This window comes from Fundulus heteroclitus, chromosome 10, assembly GCF_011125445.2.
Source record: "Fundulus heteroclitus isolate FHET01 chromosome 10, MU-UCD_Fhet_4.1, whole genome shotgun sequence".
Classification (NCBI taxonomy): domain Eukaryota; kingdom Metazoa; phylum Chordata; class Actinopteri; order Cyprinodontiformes; family Fundulidae; genus Fundulus; species Fundulus heteroclitus.
Window position 1 is genome coordinate 10066788 of NC_046370.1, and position 7643 is coordinate 10074430.

Genomic DNA, 7643 nt, shown 5'->3' on the forward strand with positions numbered 1-7643 from the left:
ATGAACAAATAGTTGTGCACATTATAACACTGCATCTCCATTTACAGCTTATTTCATTTACTCTTTATTTAACCGGATGAAAACCCTGCTGAGGTCAAGATGTCATTTGGAAGGGGGACCTGGGCAGAAGGTGGGCAGCACACATCAAAAGAGTCACACAAGTCAAACACATTTTAAAAGATAATCCAATCATAAAAATAAATACATAAAAAAACGTTTAAAAGCATTGGCACTGATTAATAGATTCACATTGCTTATTTTTGAGAATAGCCTGAGTGGTCTTTTTTTATATATCTAAAAAAAAATCCATTATCATGAGTTCAGACTGGGGATGACTCCATGCTGTAGTTGAGCTATGCTCCATTTTTAGACCACAAATTAAAAAGCTGTCAGATGTTTAAAGCTAGATGTCCTAACGCATCCAGGTAGGAAAAAAAAAAGTGTTTAGTAGGTCCTCTGTTGTGTATGCTGTTAGGTTCCAGGAGGACTGGGACCAGTTATACATCGAGGAAACAAAGCAGCCACTGGCTAAAATGATGGATCGGCACAGAAGAGCAACATCAAGCCAAGACTCAGCAGTTTACACTCATCTGAGGCCAGAGGTCACTCTGTCAGGGATGAAGATGTTCTCACCCTGGATAGGAAGGAATGTTGGCTTGAGAGAGCAGTAAAGGAAGCCATTTTAAAAAAGAGAAACCTGTTATTTTATAAGAAGGCTGGAGGTCAACGGATACAATTGTCCCCCTTTTCAAAATGCTGTTATTGCAAACATGACTCGGCCCCGTGGGAACAATAAGTGGCCATCTGAGTAATAAAATCCTTTGGTAGAGAGATGGTCCTGCTTTACATGTGAGCAACCAGTTCTGATTGTCACTGTTAAACTTGTTGAGCCACTATGTGATGGTACTGCTTATAATGCTGAGTTTACCTGAAACTCCTCAGAGTCAAGAAGTTTCTCGTGGCGCTTTTTCGCAGTATTTCATGTTCTCACTAAAACCAGGAAGACAGAGCACATCACCCCAGTTCTGAAGTCCTTACACCGTCTCCCTGTAGCTCAGAGAATAGACTTTAAAATACTTCTGTTAGTCTATAAATCACTTAACCGCTTAGCACCTAAATACATTAAAGACCTGTTATCGCTGTATCAACACTCTGCATACCCAGAACCAAACATGGAGAATGTACAGGGGTTGGGCAATGAAACTGAAACACCTCTCATTTTAGTGTGGGAGGTTTCATGGCTAAATTGGACCAGCCTGGTGGCCAATCTTCATTAATTGCACATTGAACCAATAAGAGCAGAGTGTGAAGGTCCAATTAGCAGGGTAAGAGCACAGTTTTGCTCAAAATATCGCAATGCACACAACATTATGGGTGACATACCAGAGTTCAAAAGAGGACAAATTGTTGGTGCACGTCTTGCTGGCGCTCTGTGACCAAGACAGCAAGTCTTTGTGATGTATCAAGAGCCACGGTATCCAGGGTAATGTCAGCATACCACCAAGAAGGACGAACCACATCCAACAGGATTGACTGTGGACGCACGAGGAAGCTGTCTGAAAGGGATGTTCGGGTGCTAACCCGGATTGTATCCAAAAAACATAAAACCACGGCTCCCCAAATCACGGAAGAATTAAATGTGCACCTCAACTCTCCTGTTTCCACCAAAACTGTCCGTCGGGAGCTCCACAGGGTCAATATCCACGGCCGGGCTGCTATAGCCAAACCTTTGGTCACTCGTGCCAATGCCAAAAGTCGGTTTCAATGGTGCAAGGAGCGCAAATCTTGGGCTGTGGACAATTTGAAACATGTATTGTTCTCTGATGAGTCCACCTTTACTGTTTTCCACACATCCGGGAGAGTTACGGTGTGAAGAAGCCCCAAAGAAGCGTACCACCCAGACTGTTGCATGCCCAGAGTGAAGCATAGGGGTGGATCAGTGATGGTTTGGGCTGCCATATCATGGCATTCCCTTGGCCCTATACTTGTGCTAGATGGGGACGTCGCTGCCAAGGACTACTGAACCATTCTGGAGGACCATGTGCATCCAATGGTTCAAACATTGTATCCTGAAGGAGGTGCCGTGTATCAGGATGACAATGCACCAATACACACAGCAAGACTGGTGAAAGATTGGTTTGATGAACATGAAAGTGAAGTTGAACATCTCCCACGGCCTGCACAGTCACCAGATCTAAATATTATTGAGCCACTTTGGGGTGTTTTGGAGGAGCGAGTCAGGAAACATTTTCCTCCACCAGCATCACATCGTGACCTGGCCACTATCCTGCAAGAAGAATGGCTTAAAATCCCTCTGACCACTGTGCAGGAATTGTATATGTCATTCCCCAGACAAATTGACGCTGTATTGGCCGCAAAAGGAGGCCCTACACCATACTAATAAATTATTGTGGTCTAAAACCAAGTGTTTCAGTTTCATTGTCCAACCCCTGTACATTCAGCTTATATGCTCCACAAATCTGGAAAAAATTTCCAGAAAACAGCAAATCAGCCGAAACATTGAGTTCCTTTAAATCAAGACTGAAAACCCACCTGTTTCTAGTTGCTTTCGGCTCATTATAACAGGAACATTGACCAACATATTTGATGTGTACTGATGTTTTCACTCGATAAAATTTAATGTTTGTCACTGGTCTCACAACTGGTGACCGTTTCAATGTGTTTATGATGTTTCTATGTTTTCATGATGTAAAGCAGATTGAACCGCCTTGCTGCTGAAATGGGCAATAAAAATAAACTTGACTTGACTGGAAGAGATGAAACGATTCAACAAAGAAGAATCTGTCCAGATGACCTACTTGGCAGTTTTTAAAATGTTATTTAAAGTTGGATATATTGTTTTATAGGCCAGCCCTGCTTTGACTTTCTCAACAATCTGTCTGTTGCGTTCCCTAGTCTTCATGATGCTGTTATAGTTCTCTAATGTTCTTCATCAAACCTCTAAGGCCTTCTCAGAACAGCTGGAATTATAATGACGTTAAATTACACACAGATGGACTCCTTTTTCTTATTAGGTGAAGTTAATTGGCTGTATGGGCTTTTATTTAGCGGTATCAGTGAAAAGAGGAGCGAATATAAGTGCATGTTACACTTTTAGATTTTTATTGTAAAACATTTAGAAGCAAAACTTTTTCCTTACTTTACAATCATGCAGCTTTTCATTGATATATTTCATAAAATCCCAATAAAATAGATCGAGCTTTGGGGTTGTTACACTACATTTTAGCAGAAGCTCAAGTATAATACTTGATGCAATCAAGGAATCAAAGAAAGAAGTCTTCTCTTCTCATTTAGGTTTAATTGCTTCATTCGACATTGTCCTACGTTTTAAAGCAGCTTAATGTGATCTGCCTAATGGCCCTGGAGCTGCGAAACCCAAGCACATAGAAGGATCTAACCTTTGACCCTTGACTGGGATCGGTTGACAGATGGGAGCCAGCGTTCGGGGCTAACTTTAGTCCTGCCCAGATTCAACGGTAAGTTTAGCTGCTGTGCAGCTCGAAGGGAAAACACGCATGCAAGTAAAATATTTCAACGTAACTCTTATTGCTGTTGGTATATAAAAACTAAACTTTTAGGTTCCAGAAACGTAAAGAGCAAAATTCACTCTTGAGTAAATAATAAATCTAATTTTTTTCAGCTAGCTATAAAAACAGACCACTGATCTTGCTGGGTCGAGCCTTTGGTCCTCACAAACCCAAATGCACACAAACACAACCCATTTCCCCCATTTCTGGAGCTGTTAATCCCCGGCTGTTTAGTGCAGTGCTAAACTCCTAATTCTGTTGGCTTTTTCAAATTGTGACTGGGGGCAAAGAGGAAGTGCCGCCTCACGTCCTGTCACTCTATTTCTAGGTCAGCAGGGTTGTGTGTTTTGGGTCAGGGGTTAAAGGAAGGAAAAGGTCTACAAGGAATGGTCAGACTAACTTGTCTGGATTATGATGCAACATAATAAAAGAAATAATGCAAAGTTGTCTGTTTGTTTGAACTCATTCATGTCTAAGTAAATGCCGATAAAAATTACCATAATGCTTGCTCAGTATGAGGGATTGCTGAAAAACCATGGACAATTTTTTTAACAATCTGTATATCTGATCAAATCTGTATAATCGGATTGATTTTCACTTTGGGAAGTGCCTTGTTTCATGAATTGGCGCTTTATAGATAAAATTGAATTGAACTGAATTGAATCTGTGGTTTAATGTTAAAAGGTTTGGCGAAATATTTTACTAGACACATTCTGTGCCTTGTAAAATATTACTTTTGCACATTTTGTCACATTATAATCATAAATTTCTTTTAATGTTTAACTTAAGTCAAAGGGGAGGCGGTTCGTCTGGTAAGGATGACTCCTGAGGGTTTGGGAGGCGATCCAGAGGCGCATGAAGAATTAAGCGAGATGCTATACATTTAATCTGGCCTGTAAAAGCATTGAGACCCCCCAGATTTAGCAGATCCTCTGCTTTACTTAAAAATGGGCCTGAAATAATTTTCCACCAATTCATTGTATTCACAATGAAATCACCTGAAGAGTTTGTTTCTTTGCAGTCATTTCCTATAATATAAAAATCAACACAAATCCTCCTCACTGAAACTTATTGTTTTCTTGTCTTTCCTATTTTGGCAAAAGTGGCCTAAAGAAATTCCAGTGACAGGACGTATTTATACCACAGAAAAACAGTAAGTCATGGATAAACTAGAATTGGATAGGCAGTCTGATTACTTCCAAAACATAAAGTACAAAAAAATATCGGTAATTCATCAGGTATATTTATTTTAGTAAGAAAATAATTATGGCACCAATGTTTGTAGAAAACTTTTTAAAAAAAGAAGACTGAACCTAAACGCTGAATCAGGCAGAATCATAGTGAGATCCAAATTTGATATGAACTAAACTGAGTGAATTTGAAAAAATAAAATAAAAACAAACCTGGGATGAGTATAACGGCGAAAAAACAAACAAAACAAAACAACAAACAAAAAAATGGCACCAAGACGTGGAAAGCAACGGGAGCAGCCGGGGGGACAAAGGGGACGGAGAGAGAGAGAGAGAGAGGGAGAGAGAGAGAAGAGAGATAGAGAAGAGCAGAGAGAGAGCGAGAGACCGACAGAGAGAGAGAGACAGAGAGAGAGAGAGAGAGAGAGAGCGCGAGAGAGACAGAGAAGCGAGAGAGAAGAGAGAGAGAGAGAGACGAGATGAGCGAGACAGAGATACAGAGTATAGAGAGACAGATGAGAGAGAGCGAGACAGAGAGAGCGAGAGAGACATGAGTATGAGCAGACAGAGAGGAAATAGAGAGACAGACGAGATAGAGAGAGACAAGACCCGACCGAGAAGAGACCGATAGACATGAGAGAGACATGAGTAGATACAGAGAGATAGAGATATAGATATAGAAGAGATTATACGATTATAGTATTATTATACTGATATAATCTATATATATATATTATATATATATATATATATATTAGGTATAATATATATTATATATATACTATATATTATATATATATATATATATTATTATAATATAATATAATAATATGGTTAAAAAAAAAATAAGGGAACGCAAAGATAACACATCCTTGATCTGAAAGAATGACATATTCTTATTGAATGTTTTGTTCTTTATATAATTGAATGTGCTGACAAAATCACACAAACATTCTCAACGAAAATCAATTGTACTAATCCATGGAGGTCTTGATTTAGAGCCACACTCAAAACTAAAGTGGAAAAACACATGCCAGGTGAATCCAACTTTGATGTAATGTCCTTAAAAGAGGTCAAAATGAGATTCAGTAGCGTGTGTGGCCTCCATGTGCCTCTACGACCTCCCTACAACGCCTGGACAGGCTCCTGGTGAGGTGGAGGATAGTCTCCTGAGGGATCTCCTCCCAGACCTGGACTGTGCAGCAAAACACCCACTCAACACAAAGCTGCCACTTCCGTACCTCCCAGCCAGTTGGGTTGATGCTCTGAGGTTTGTCAGCTTCTGCCTTGTGTTGACCATAATGTGTATCATTATGGTCAAAAAAATCAGTTTTACTTTCATCAGATCATAATTGAACCATGCCTCCAAAAACAAAAAAAATAGTATATTTTTCCTCCGTAAATTCAAAAACTTTAATCTGGCACTTTAATATTGCTGCTGGATTGATGTATTTTCCTCGTCTGAGTGGTCACTCATTCCATGCCTGTAATTTAGACGAAGTAGATCACGTGTTAAACTTGAGGCCTGCATGCCGAATCCGGCCTGTCAAGGCTGTTGATCCGGCCCTCAGGAGCCAAAAAAGCCATATAATGTCATAAAGTAGAGGCATATAGCCTGTTAAATTGTATAAAGTGGCTAAAACGGTGCCTCCTGTAGTGAAAGTTGATTTTTTTTAAATGTGTAGTAACACCATCCTGCCACTAGACATCAGTTCCACTGAGCTATATAATACACTGGAGTGCAAATAGCCCGCTGTTAGAACGAGTCGCTTTGAAGCCACCAGCCGCCATATTGGTACTCCCTATTTTTCCCCCAGTAACTAGGGAATATATGCGCTACAGCATCGAATAACGAGGATTTTCTCATGTTCAGGGGGGGCTTAAAACTTTTAAAATGTCAAATGCCATATACTTTTATGTTATGTTCTAAAACAATCAAGTACTGAGAAAGTCATGTGCTGAAATATTTAGCATTTTATTCATTTAAATATATATATAAATAACATTTTAAATATATAACAATATACAAAAACATATATTTACATATATGTATGCACATACTTATATATACATATATATATATATATATATATATATATATATATATATATATATATATATATATATTTAATATGAATAACATGTAAAATATTTCAGCACATAATTTCCTAGTAGTTGATAGTGTTAGTACATCCACTGACTGTAGAATTACCTATGAAACGTTTTCACACAGCCAGAAAACTGCTTGTTGTTGCAACCAAATCCTATGGGATTCTGTGAGAGTAGGGAGTAGCAAGATGGCGGCCAGTGACTTCAGTTTTTTGGTAAAATCAGCACTCCAGTGTATTATATAGCTCAGTGATCAGTTCTCCCACAACACATTAAAACAACCCAGGAATGTCCAAAAAGTGATGCGGAATGATAAGAGTTTAAAGTGTAACTCTCCCCAATATCAAAACTGTACAAACTGGGTTTAGGGTCGCTACTTTTACATTACTGTGCATTTGAACTGAAATTAAATTATGACATCAAAAGTATCATCTATACACGTGCAACCGGCCCTTTTAATGACTTCATGATGCCAACGTGGCCCAATATGGAAATGAGTTTGACACCCCTGATGTAGATAATCACAGTCATTCAGCATCTTTCTCTGGGGTTATTTGGCACCAAAACACCTTCATGTCTGGGACAAAGATGCCATCTACACGACAGCTGGGCATCCTCATGCTGGTTATACTTACACAGTTTTAACAGATGAACACGACGCCTTCAGGCATCGGGAAATGGTGCCTCAAGCTTGAACCACACTTGTGGAGGTCCGAAATTCTCTTCCAAACATCTTGGTTGCTTTCATTTGATTTGATTTGATTTTCCCCATGATGTCAAATAAAAAGCACTTTGC